Source organism: Pseudopodoces humilis, chromosome 1 (genome assembly GCF_049639895.1).
Source record: "Pseudopodoces humilis isolate 2021_Gansu_Grassland_sample_001 chromosome 1, ASM4963989v1, whole genome shotgun sequence".
In the NCBI taxonomy this organism is placed as follows: domain Eukaryota; kingdom Metazoa; phylum Chordata; class Aves; order Passeriformes; family Paridae; genus Pseudopodoces; species Pseudopodoces humilis.
This window is the reverse complement of record NC_142200.1, coordinates 130,027,433-130,041,867: the sequence shown is the minus strand read 5'-3', so window position 1 is coordinate 130,041,867 and position 14,435 is coordinate 130,027,433. Positions and strand designations below refer to the sequence as shown.

Here is a 14,435-nt window from a genome sequence, read left to right as displayed (position 1 = left end):
CTATTCACAATAAATGTTACCAGGGGCTGGTTAGGAAGTTAAGGAAACTTCCCTGTCTGACCATTTGGGAGGCACTCTGGCCATCACACTCCCACCACCAGAGATTTTAAACTGCTGGGCCTGGGGCCCCTTCACAGTGGGCACAATGGGCAGCTTCTCTTAAGGTATTCCTCAAAATTCCACTAACCAGTGGCTGTGTGCCCTGGTGAGAAATAGTAGGGACAAGAAGCATCACTAAGATGTATTTTATTGTGCTTATGTCAATCTTTTTTTATTGTAGTAAAAATCAATGCATATCACATTTGTTGTTTTGAATCCACCGGTTTGCATAGAGAAAGATATCAATTATCCTTTGTGATTGAACCCAGAATAAGAACAGAGGAATTTTCTGGTTCAGCGTGAGAATCTACCTAGCTGAAGGCGATAACTAGGAAGATGTAAAAACAAGGAAAATGTTTAACATTCTTTCCTAATTTTCTCATAGACTCAAACTCTTTGTTCAGGGTATTTCCAAAACTTGACATAGTATTGCTCATTGGCAAACTGCAGTGGATCTCTTTCATAAGTACTTTTCCAATCATTCTTTACATACATTCAAGGTTCTTGTGTTCACAAGGTCTTTTGAAGGTACTCACACAAGGCTACTGTCTGTTGGCTGGAGAATCAGCTGCTTTTGCTTGCTTTGAACCCAGCTTCAGATGTTGCCTGAAGGTTTACTTAATCCCAGCTCAGGAAGGAGACATCAGTCCCTTGCTGATGACACAAAATGGAAAAATTGTGCTTAAAGTTCCTGCTGAAAGGAAAAAAATCCTGGACTGCTCAACATTGCTTGGAGAGCCTTTGTGTTAATGAAGAACTTGGCCTTGAAAACAGGCTTTTCTCATGAGGCAAAAACTGCAGCCCAAAGATCAATGCTTTGCCAATATCTGGCAGGGAGAATTCCAAACTAATAATAGGACAGAGGATGGGTATAAGGGGACTGCCCCCATCACTGCCTTTCCTCCCAACAGATACAGCCTGTAGAACATGGTGGGAAATGCCTGGGAGTGGACATCTGACTGGTGGGCTGTGCATCATTCCCTAGATGAAGCTCACAACCCTAAAGAGCTGTCCTGAACACAGACAGAGTGAAAAAGGGTAGGAAAAATTATTAGGAGCTACATAACTATGCAAGAGTATTCTATGGAGCTATGAATATATGAAAAATACATAAATAGCAAAAATCTTTAGGCATCACTAGTACTTGTGGTTTTTCCAGTATTTTTATTGGACAAATTAATCTTTCTCTTCCCACTTTATGCCATTCATAATTTTGCAGTTGTCTTTTGTATTCCAAGTCATCTCTTCCATATTGAGAAGCCCCAGCCAGCTCAGTTATTTCTTAGATGAGAGACACACATTTCATTGTGCTAATCACCTTTCTCTGAGCCTGCACCAGTCCTAACACATCCTTCCTTTCTGAGATGAGGGGAGTAGAGTGTGCATGATGTCCAGAATGAAGGCAAATGTGAAGGTGCACAGGGCAAAATTCACCTTCATTGTCCTATCTCCAAATGTACTAGAAGCTTGAACTGCATTATTATGCATTATTTCCCTGAAAGACAAATGTGAAATAACCAGTTCTTCACCTGTTATCATTTATTCCTGACAAAGTTTAGCTGTTAGGCAAGAGATTTAAGCAGGTTTACAGTTTCCTTTGTATAACTGTAAATACTACTCTTACTAACAGTAAGCATCTAATATCATTGAGAACATTTTTGATTTCTTGACAGTAAGACTCTGTCCTGTATAATGCTCAGATTGACTTCTGAACTTTGCAGTTAAAAAATAATGTTTAAAAAGTTAAAAAAAATTAACTTTGTGTTAAAAAATAATGAATACAGTGACATTCCTGGTTTCTGGACACCTGGTCCAGCTCCTTGGGTTCTTTGAATAAAGTGGTGCTAAATTTCCAAATTCACCTATAATGTTAATTCACTGCTAAACTAATTTTATTTGATGCTGTACTATTTCAAAAAAACAGTCCAAAATCCTTTATAGAAGGTCAGCAGTGGGTATGAAACCACACTGAAATGAAAATATAACAGTAGGGCAAGAGATACAAAGATCAAGAAGCAGAGCCTCATTAAAATAATTGTACCATTTTTATTTCTGAAGTACTAGTTGTTTCAAGGACTGGTTGATGAAAAACAAACAAGACTTAACCTCCAGTCTCATGCTATGATTATTCATTATCTCTACAAAGATGTGATATAGTTCTGTCCAAAAAGCTGGAGTTCTAGTTCACCTGTGTGAGAATTGACACAGGCTGGTGGCCATAACAACCCCAAAACCATGGCTGAAAGAAAAAGAGTAAATTTGTTACCTTACCTTGCTAGCTGCAGGATCCCAAAGCAGCACACAGGCAGCAGAGACACTCCAAGTAGGAATGCCAGCACCAGAATGTCAGGCTTAGTCCAGTCCTGGCAGGCAGCAGGGCTGCTCTTTGCAACCATTTATCAAGGGGCCACGCACATGGCCCATTTACCAGCATGCTGTGACCTCCTCTGGGCCTTTTGTGGCCTGTGAGCTTTGGGCTCACTCCCAAAACACAGAGTTCAAGCATGTCCAAGAGAGGGCCTTCAAGTCTCTGTAAACACCTACATTATCTCCACACAGATTCTGCTTCTCAAAACAGACAAAGGATAAATACCTGTAGACATTTCCACTTCCAAGCAGGTTTCCATCACTTATATTCTCCAGCCTTGGTATTCCCAGCTGCAAGGTCACTTGAGTAATTCTGCCACCCTCTTCGCTATTCTTCAGCTTTTAACCTTTTCCTCTCAACAACATAAAACTTCACTTTTCTCAAAAGCCAGTTTAATGCTGACATCCACATTAAATAGAAACCTTCCCAACCTTCCTGTGAAATAAAAGACCTCCTGGATCTCAGCTGCTGGGTCTCACTCAAAGAATTACAGGACCTGGAGTGGAAATCATAGCATCCCTCTTCAGGTGCTGGTAGGTCACCCACTCTCTCTTTGTAGGCAGTGTTGAGAAGTCCTGGAAGGCCCAGGTAGTTTGGGTGACTCATGCTCCAACCTCAGCTCTCTGTAAAGGGAGTCCCAGCCAACTGAGTCAGAAATATCCATCTGTTCTGCACATGGGCTCAGCCTGTGACCTGGACAGATCCAGGCTGCACCTCAAGCCTCTGGCCTTCTGAACCCATCACAGGAGCTGAACTTGAAGCTGCTTTGCTAAAAAATCCACCTGTGTGCTGAAGCAGCACCATGATGCCTCCTGTAGGCACAGATTGTGTCCATAACAGTAAACGAAGCAGTGCCAGTCGGTGCTGCAGGAACACAAATGTTTGTCGTGATAAACTGTTGGAGACATTCATGGAATGCTTTTAACCCTAACTGGCACTTCCCCAGACATTTTCCTCAGGAAAATGCAACAGCCAGTACGAGGTAAGTACAATTCCTGAACGGCTTAGTTAAGGGAACAATTACACTCTCTTCAGGATGAGGTAATAAATAATCTGAGTTTGCCTTAATGCCATAAAAGGCTCCTGAATCTGCTTAATTTACAAGACAGTGACAGCAAGGTGGATCTCCAGACTTTGTCCTGGATTTGTCGAGGGTTCACTGAATCCATGATGCTTCAAAAGAAATATTTCAGAGCACTGACACTAATGCTTTCTGCTGAAAGCTGGGTTTATTAGATATCCTGGGCATTGCTAGTGCCAGATCACTCACTCTGATTCAGAAAAAAATTATTCTCATTTTTAAATAGGAAAACTTAAATTTATCTCACTTCTAAACCTGAAATTTATCTTAATTTTGACTGAAGGAATCACTGATAATGATACAGTTCAGTCTCTAGAGTTCATTCAAACCTTGGTCGTATCTAAGATAGTAAAAGTGTCAGTCAACCGACAAATGTTCACCAGGAATGGAAAAAAATTACTGAATCATTTAAGATTGCTTATTAAAACCATAATTTTCTATCATGATTGAACCTAGCTAAACTGAAACTAGTACCTAAACCTAGTCTGCTTTGTTTTAATTTACTCCAATCATTTCAAGCATCAGCTTAAAACTGTTTTATCATAACTCTCTTTTCCACACACAGAAATTTCATTTCATCTATCTTTGACCATATCAGTAAATCATTTCAATGCCTACTTCTTCTGATGTTTATTCATGTTTAGTTCTATATCAATTAGTTTGGTCATCAGGGATGTTGGTTTGAGACTAAATTCAGTTTTTAAAAGGTCAATGAACAGCCACTCTACAGGTTATTTATACAGAATATTCACGGGAAATTAATTGCATAAATGCATGCACTTTTAGTAAATAATCCATTTTATACTGCTTTAAGAAATGAATGATTGACATGAATATGTCTCTTGGCATATTAATCTGTTTTATAAATACTGGAAATCATAATTACTGGAGGTAAAATGGCCATAATACAGATGGAGAAAACATGCTAAGTAAAAAACTACTCTCTGTCAGTGAAATTTAATTATTCTCTAGAAGTCTCAATCCTGACACTGTAGAAATTATACAATCCCTTCTGAATCCCTTCTGAAACTAAAAATTGCAAATTCAGTTCTTTTCCCTTCTAATGGTAAAATTATTTTTATCTGACACTTCAGCTTAGCTCCATCTTTGTGCATCAGCTTCCTTAATCTTTGGTTTGTCACTGAATATTTATTAGGGAGAAAGGGAAAGCCTTTTAATTTGAAGCAGCACTGTGTGATTATCTGTCACTAACCTGCTTTCCCACAGAATAATGCTCAGGAGGGAAAGGGTTAAGAAGTCTTTGAAAGCACTTGACAGCACACAGAAGGAAGGGTTAGAAAGCTGATGTTATACAGCAACAGTGAGAGCATTAGGGAAGAGATGATAATGGATGAGGACAGAAGGAGATTGTCAGGCCAAAGGCAAAAGAGGAAGAAAAAGTATTTTCCTAGTGCCTAAAGAAAGAACAGGTAAAATGCCCAGATGAAGGTGGTACTACCCAGACAAGGTATTTTTCTTCTGGAAATTTCCAATACTACAGAAAATGCATTTACCCTGTGCTGATTGTACTGCACTAGATTTAGGCAGAGACTATGATCACAAAAAGCATTCCCCGCTACTCTCCTCCCCTGTTATACACAGGTGTCTTCCCCTAAACTCTTCTCTCCACTCACACTGAGAGCAAAGATTGGTCACACCTGCTCACCAGAAGGACCAGGTTTCTGGGACAGGGAGGGAAAGACCTCTTCCACGTGCAATCCTGCATTTGTAACCCAGTTACACAGTGCATGACAGAACAGCCCCTCTCTGCTGAGCAGACCTATGGCAAAGCTCAGCACCATGCCCTACATGGAGCATAAGCCATGCTCTTGCTCTTCCAGAACCAAAACCGGGATATCCTAATGGGAATTAGAGATGCTTTAACAGATCACCTCTAGGCAGCTTTGCATTCATAATGAAGAGCTTGCCTAGCAAGGAACAACAGATAAATTATTTGTATTTGTGGCTTCAAAGGTACACACCACTCTGCTTTCTTGCAGTAGGTGCTAGAGCTCGCTGTGACATTCTTATGCTGTTCATAGGTGGAAATAGAGGCATACCTGATTCTAATAAATGACATTTGTTGCTAGGTTAGGATGTTTTCACAGGATTACATGCAAAAATAAAACATAAAATAGGAGCCTTAGTTCTTTGACATAATCCTTTCCTGGGTGGCTTGAGATTTCTTTTTTGTTATTGTGTGAGCTCAGCAGATTCGGCCTGAGCACAGCTCATCAGCTTGTATTTCTGCTGTCACTGGGTAAGCATATGTCACAATCCACTGAACACCTCAAAGTCATTTACCAGCCCCTTCTTAAATCAGTTCTGTAACAAGATTTTCACAGGTGATGAAAACTACATGCTGGCAGCTTCATGTTATTAAGCTGCATAAAGGTCCTGCCCTGGGCCAGGACAAAGGGTATCCATGTTTTGCTCCTTGTGTAAGTATTCACACCTGATAGTCCCAGAGCCATAATGCTGAAACGAAAAGGAGCTCTCTGTTACTTCTGTAGGAGGAAAGCATTTCACTCCAGAAGGCATCATCTCTGGGAACTGCAGAATTGCCTTAGGGATCGCTCTGAACTTTGAGGTGCTCACTCTGACATACACGTGCCACGCTGGGGTGGCAGGCACTGCTCTCCCCCTGCTTGCTGTCCCTGTGGGTGACACCAGGACATTGGGCCTGAACCAAAATGCTCGGCCTTGAGCAGCCTGTTTCTTGTCAAGAGCATCACTGAATGAGACACAACTAACTGGGGCTGCCTCCTTTGTGGCCAGGCAGGAAATACTGAGCTGAGTTTGTGACTGAGAAAGGTAAAAGCCAGTGAAAGGGGTCAATGCAGCATGGAAATAAACTGCCTCAGGCTGAGCAAGGAGCTCAGGCCTGGTGCCCACTGAGGGCTCAGCCCTACAGCTGCTGAAACACAGAGGTCAGGAGTGGCATTCAGGCAGCAGCTCTCCAAAAAGAGAGATCAGTCTGTGGGCTTGCAAGGTGAACCTTTCCTTCAGCTGAAATCACAGAATCAGGAGCTTTCTCCAAAGGCAAGAAAGATGATAATCATCCATGTCCATCTCAATTTCTCTGAGAATTTAAACGGATCAGCAGATTTAGCAAAATACATAAACCCCAATTCCTAAAATGCCATATAAACTATAGATGAGAGAACCTTCTGGCAGAGCTTCACAACCCATGAAATGTAACTTTCTGAGCAAGATGGCAAGAGTTTCTGGCACAAAGTGTGGTCTGGGCATAGCCTGAGAATAAGGGCAGGCTACATGGGAGTAAACTCAGTCTTGAAATGCTAAAGAAGGAGAGGTATGAATCAGGAAAGAGAGGATAGAAGTTGATTTAACAGTTGGCCTCGACATAAGCCTTCACCTGACTGGTCCTTTGGCAACCAGGATTAACTCAGGAATTTAGGAAGAGTGACTTCATTCTCTTAGACACATGCGCAAACTCTAGGACAGAACATTTAAACAACTGAGAGCAAAGGATAGCTTTTCAAACATCATCTTTGATCAGCTTGTTTAACTGCTTAAAAAAATTCTCTGTTTAATGTTCCAAAGGGCTTCTATAGGGGTCTATGGTAATGAAGAAATCCTGGGAAGTTAGTAGATTGCTTAATTCTGTTTCTTTCCTAAAACACGGTCCTGAGTAAGACTCTAGCTTAAGTGTCTAATAAAATACCATCTTTATTTCCTAAAGGACCTGTAATTGAACTTATCCCAGTTACCACTGCTGAAACTGTAACACATGGCTGTACAAACTTTTTATGTATTTTTTACTTATGTTTTCTTTAATTTCAAAGTGCTTAGGTCAGCTTTGCACACAAACAGGATAAATACATGTTAAACACATAGAAGAATCTACTCAGTTCAATTTTTTATGGGAATAATGTATATGATATTACTACATAGGCTTGATTTTGTTGTGTGGATGAGTAAAGTGCAAAACTATAGATATTCTCAGATTATTATAATACAGCTTTTTCTTTGATGCTCTTACGAAGTCCTAATGTTGGTGACTTCAGTACTACAGCAATTACTCATCTCATCACACCAAAAAAACACTGAGCAAGCTTGGTCCTGAAATGCACTCCCCAAAGACATGAAACACATATCAGTTGCACATGATCAAGCAGGTATTTAGCATGGACTTCAATGGCAGCTTGCATCTCTAGATGCAAGAAGTCTTTATCTGTGTGTCAAAGCACAATGGTAATGAGTGTGCTCACTGAACTCTGCCTTGGTACTTCAGGTACATTTCACTCCCCTGAGTGTTGAAACGATCAAACAGAATTTCAGCAATACCACTAATTAGCAAATTGCTGTCTCAGAGTCTCAGCATTTAACTCTATTTTATATTAGTTTGAGAGCATCACCAACTCTGCTCTTGTACATTAGTTTGAGAGCATCACCAACTCTGCTCTTGTACACTGTAAATTCTACTCATGGTCCATCCTGACACACTGGTGTCTGATGTACTGCTTAGACATGCAGTCTGAAAATGAAACAATCCCTTTTTGCACACGAGCAAGGACCACTGATAAGTCTGTGGGTGCTTAACAATGCTGAAAAAGCTGCTCAGAAGTCTTTTCATGGCTCTCAGTTCCATCTCTTAACCACATCTGTATGGTTTATCAGTGCTGTGTGCCAGTCTGAGCTGTTGCAAAAGGCTCAAGGGAGCAAACAAATTAGGGACAAAACAAGATATAACTGTCTCTAGTTTTGAAAACAAAATCTCTATTCTTGCTTCATTGTAATTCTGTCTCTCATTCCAGTGGAAAGTTAATTTTACACCTTACAAACAAGTTTACTTATGCAAAAGATGATTTGGTAAAGTACTGCTGAAGTCTGCAGAGACTTTGATAATTTGCCTGAAAAGAAACAATGTTGTTTTCTCAATGAGGCTTGTTTAGAGGGGTATAGATATAAAAGTATTATTGATAAGATTTACTTGTGTCAGCACTAAGAATTGGTTTGACTTGCAAAAACAATCAAAGTAGTAGCATTCTTGACTTTAAGCTAAGAATCATCTTGTGTCCTTCATGAGTGTGTTCTTCACTTACTCAATATGATGCTAGACTAATCTACTATTCTGTAATTCCATTACAGAAATAAAGAGGATTCCTTTGGTATGAATATTTTTCATTTTCTCAATATTTGCCTTTGCTTCTTCAATATTAATATAGTCTCATTGTTTTTTAAGGTCAGAATGATTGTTCTGATGCAAAGTTTTCTTTCTGATACCTTTTTCAGCCTAATGTCATAAGCATTTAGAAGTTGCATATTCATCAGAAAGTGTTAGTGTGCCTCTACCACTGTTTCTGCATATCTGAAGTGTTACTCTGGAGTTCTTTAGCTTTGCTGCCTGAAGCTGGACTGATACAATTCCCTACCACCGAAAAGTCCCATAGTGTTAACAATTTTAAAGGCAGCAGTATGTCAAATGTGAGCCTCGGGATCTTTAACATGAAAAAAGGTGTATGAGACATTTCCCACCTACTGCTCTGTGAACCTAACTTACTCTTTTTGGTTTGTGCTGATGAAGGTTAGTTCTGTAAGAAGGATATGCTGTAACTAGTGAAGATTTGTAGCTAGGGTGTTGTTCTCTAGATTTCAAAAGATTTGAAATAAGAGGGTTTCTGCCTCCCACATTTGAAATCTATACCCACTGAAACTAAGGTGTAGAAATCAGCAAAAAAACAATTTGTTCCTGAATAGATAATAAGTGTCATCTGTTTCCAACCAATGAGAAAAAGAATTGCAGAGAGCCCCTAATGTAAAACCTTAGTCCTGAAACAGAGCAAGAATTAAAGGGTTTTAGACTGTTTCCTGCCATTTCCAAATGCAGAGCATTGCACGCTGCATGCAATCCGTATGGAGATCCTCTGCTGGAAGTCGGCAAGAGACAATAACTTCCCTAGACAAATAGCTGTCTCCATCCAAAGAAAAATGGCTGCACTGCTTCCAGAAGTATATGCATCCTGCATGTCCCAGAATGGCTTCTTAATATTCCTATTTCCAATACTGAAAATTAACCAGGGTATTTGGAAATTGTGCTACTAAGCATGAACTTTTAAAGGTGACTTTGTAAAGCCCAAATCTGTTGAATTTCTATTTCAGAAAAGCAAGTGGGCAATTAACTTTCATGACAGAATTGTAGTTGAGCAAGATTAATAGTGACAGAAAAAAAAATCAAAACCACAAAGAACTTATTCTCTGGATAAAAGGTTTTTTTAAAAAAAATTTAAAATGAGGAATCAAAGGTTCCTTTGGGATTTTTTTTGAACAAATATTTTCTTAACAGAGGAATTTAATAACCATGGACAAACAAGATTAAGTACTTTAAGAGAGATTTGTCAGGGAAAAAAGAGAATATAACTTCTTGCAAGACATTTTCAATGCATTCCAGGTAAATTATTTCCTTCAGGAAAGAAATCGTCAAAAATTAGAAGTAGATAACATCTTTCCCAGAAAAAGTTCAGACATCTACATTTATATTTTCTATAATATAGAAAATTATACAAGTATTAAGTTCCTCAAAGAAGACAAATTCTTCCACATAGTTTCATCATTCTGACTGACTACAGGGCTAGGCCACAAGTGGTACATTACAATCACTTTTTTCAGGTAAAATCTTGACCCAATTCAAAAATCTTTCACTATCTCCATTTAGATTACAACTCCACATTGAGTGGTTATATTTCATACTGAAATACCCAAAACCCTTACAGTCATTTTTATTTTTAAGGATATGCTACTTATAATCAGCTCAAAGACCATTTCTATTTATGTAGAAATTATAATAATGTTGTTCTACAACTCGTGGTATAATATAATCCCAGCTGTGAGACAGAGAAAACTAGAAAAGTAGATCTATATAATTCATTCTTTTAAGAATCTGCACATAGGAAGTAAATAAATATTTAAATTAGGGTGCATTTCAGACCATGGATAGTTAAACCAAGAATTTGATAAGAAAACATTTCAATAAGGAGGATTTCTGTGTAGTCTGCATCTCATTTCTTTGCTTTCTAGTCAAACTTCTAATGAACTAATGATATACCCATACATTATACAAAATAATAAATGTGCTATATATTATAAAAGAGATATTTTATTGTTTAAGATGACTACTCCAAACAAATCTCAGCTGCAAAAAACTCACTTCAAAATTGATTTACTGATCTCATTTTAAAAGTTGCATTAAAAATATCTGCTTATCAGTATAGTGCAGCTCTAATAACAGCACATTTAAGTGTGGAACCTCCAATATTCAAGTCCAATGAAATCACAGAATTAACTAGATTGGAAAAGGCCTTGGAGATCACTGAGTCCAACCTAGAATCTAACACCACCTCATCAACTAAGCCATGCATTAAATTATTAGAAATGAAGAGATTGTGGAAAAAGTACAGAGGAAATCTCTGTACAAATTCGCTTAACACTTTAGCTTACAATTTACACTCAAAATCTTGCCATGAAACCACCAACCCACTAAAGTGAAGGAAAAGACACTATAAGCTTCATGCAGCTTACTTGTAGAAGGTCTGTGAATAAACTAATAGCACAACCATTCCTAATTAGAGCTTAAATGTCAGGTTTAAAAAGCAAGAACATCTTCTCCAGCAGCTGGTGAATTGACAGAACAGAAAAGCAATGTGAACAATATCTCAAACTGTCATTTCTCATTCAAGCTGATTTAACACTAAATGTAATTATGATGGTCTGTTAAAAGAATATAACCATGCCCAAAAACCTTCAGCAATAATTGAATATTGAATAAAACTGCTTGATGAAATGTTAAGTCTGCCCCTTTGCACCACATTTTTCTATGAATCCATCTTTTATATTACAAAAAAAACCCCATAAATTTTATCCATTTGTTAGATAAAATTGAGAGATATACTGAATGTAGAATACAACAGAACAGAACATTCCCTGTTACTAAGCATACCATGGGAAAATTTCTTCAACCTTCAAATTCACTGAAATTCATTGTAATTTCATTTATATCAATGCAGATATCAGAATTATTGAGAGGACCATGTTTCTATAAATGTTACATTAAGCCCAAGGAAAGGTTCTTAAAATTGAAAATCTGACTGGTGAAATAAGCTGAACAGGTTGTGATTTGCTATCTGGTAGTTAACCAAGAAATTGAGATTTTTTTCCGTACCAGATGATCAAGAGTTCAGGTTTTACTAATGAGAAAAAGCCTGATACAACTGAATTATGACTAAAAAAACTGAAGGAATTCATGAGTCTTCCCTTAATGGTGTGTGTTGGAAGATACAAGGTTACTTAATCACCTTTTTGTTTGTTTTTTAATCCAAAAAAACATGCAGGTAGGACCAGAACTGCAGTGCCACACTGTTCTTTTCCTTCTGATTCAATAAGGAACTGCCAGTTGGTTTGTTAACTGGAAAGGTCAAAAGCTAGAGAGGAAATCAGAAGGGATACCAGTGCATACCTGAATACATAGTCATTAAGATGAAAGGTGAAGTCAGCATTTTCACCACAGCTAAACAGAAAAACATACTTTAAAAATAAATTTTAAAAAATTTAAAAAGACTAAATATTGTCCATTCTGGTGATACTGCAACACAATCCCTTTCCAGTGTGCTCATCTGGGCTAGACACCTGTGTTGTGCACTAAGGGCACTGTGCTTCACCCTGTGCTGAGTTTCTGTTATCTTGGCATGCTGGAGAAAACAGCTTCTCCTGGAGGTAGAACTGTACCAAAGTATTGGGAGAAGTGATTTTGTAAGCCTCCCTCACAGAAAAACAAGACTAGTACTGGCCAAAAGTGTTGGCAAATACTGGGCCATAAAATAAATGTAGCATGATGTCAGTCCGGATGGAAGGAGCTGGAAATTGCCTTCATTCCACATTTGGAAAATAGCTTCAGTGGAAGACTGTTGAAAAAAGGAGTTATTTTAGAAAAGTTGACTCACTCTGTTTTGACATTTCATTTAATGTCAACTTTTATTTTTGTTTTGAAATGGTATTTTTCATTCCCAAATTGCCTTCTAAAGGGAAGATTAACAAACATTTCAACTGACATCTCCAAAGATGTGGTTGTTTGAGGTTCTTTCCCCAAACAGACTTCAAATCTACCTTTTTTTTTCCAAACCAAAGCAAGAAGTCTACTACATGATCAGGTTTAATTTAAAGGCTTAAAAAACCAAAGCCTGTGGAGATCTTTGAATTATCACATCACAAGATAACTACAGGAGCACAATATTTTGTTATTAAAAAGAAAAAAAATCATAAAAGGGCTCCTCTCCTGTCCCTCATCTTTTCCTTCTCCCAAATCCCAGTAATTTTCCTTCTTTATCTGGGATCCATTTTCTCGGTTCTGTTTGTAAGCAGCAAAATCTGTCTCCAAGCAGCTTTTTTGCTGAAATCTTCCTCTTTTCACAGTAAACCTATTAACTCCTTCCATGTATGTTTTTTGAGATCTTCCCTACCCTTACCATCATTTCAGCGGAAGGTAGAGATCTGGACTCCAGCTGTGCTGGACCCGAGTCAATTCCACATCCACTTTCTGGGTGACACTATGTCCCAGTTCAGCAAGATGTTAATGGTGAACAGTGAAAATAATTAAGCAATCCAAGCATTCATACACGTAACTAATTAGTCTAGGAGAAGCAGGAAGCAGACAGTATGTTCTGAATAAGTTCTGTTAATGAAGAATGGTCTGACAGAGACAATTCTAATTGCACCATGGTATGTCTAATCTAATTACGTTAATAGGTTATTTGCACTATAAATCATCTTTGTCAGCTCAGATATGGAAATCTGGTAGATATCACACAGTGCTAGTGAAATCTAATGAGAACTCTCTTCCCTGGATGCTCATTCTATCTGAGCATGAGTGTTGCATTGCTCTGAATACTAGGCCACTTGGGAATTCCTTTACGAAAATTCTCTTTGAGTATTTTCCTTGGGAAAGACCAGTTCATCACAGAAAAGTGTTTGCCAGAACATTATTTGAGACACTCCTCAGGTAGGTTGTTGTAAGTTGTTCCTCCTTTGGGACTTGTAGTCACTAGTACATTGGAGTATGTCTAAGGCCAGGACCAAAAGATTGTCATTTGCATAAGGAATATTCATCCCACACTGATTATTTTTCTTATAAATATATTTTTAACACCATCTCTTAGGATAAGCCCTCACCAGCCAGGGCTATTCTTCATTGTACTAGATGGAGAAACCTCATTCAGGTACTGAAACACCTACTCTACATCACTTAGGGTTGGTTGAAAGAAGGTAGATGCAGTACTGGAACGATTCTGGAAGTCAAGTGATGCTGACAATAAGTAAAGGTAACCCAAGAGCCTGAAAAGCTATAACCTATACCAGTGTTTGGCTGCATGCTATTTCAAACTGCTTGGCAGAAAAATATTCAGAAAAATTGAGATTGTTGTGAACAATAAAAATGGTAAAGAAAACCAGACAGTCAGACCAGACAGAGGAAGATGACCAGGTGCCACGTAATAAATGGTCATGCTAATCTCAGCCATTACATGTGGACTATTACCAATTATTTAAAAAGCATTTCATAAAGATGTGTTTAACTTCATTTAAGAAATATAATTTTTAAATCAGTGTAGGCAAGGAAAGAAAATGAAAAAAAATAAAAGCAAATTCCTCCAGTACATCATAAGGGCCAGGAAGATATTGGGCATCTCAAAGTCAAAATAAAAAACAGAAATCACAGTACTGCTGCATTCTGTTCAAGTCACATGTATTCAGAGCTGCCTAACTAAAAGGTGTCATGTCACACTGCAACAGCCAACACTGAAACATCCCAGAAACTGCTTAGGTATCTAGACAGCCAGCTAAGGAACTTCAGGTGAGAGAGATTCCAAAAGTACG

The 14,435-nt window shown here is 38.3% G+C and overlaps 1 long non-coding RNA gene across 1 annotated transcript; it reads right to left on the bottom strand.

The window, feature by feature from the left end:
- Positions 1-1,243: 1,243 nt before the first annotated feature.
- LOC148185226 (uncharacterized) lies at positions 1,244-3,169 on the bottom strand. Its single transcript, XR_015774371.1, has 2 exons — positions 2,371-3,169; positions 1,244-1,594 (listed from the first exon to the last, which is right to left on the bottom strand). It is a non-coding gene; the product is annotated as an uncharacterized LOC148185226 (long non-coding RNA).
- Positions 3,170-14,435: the final 11,266 nt, after the last annotated feature.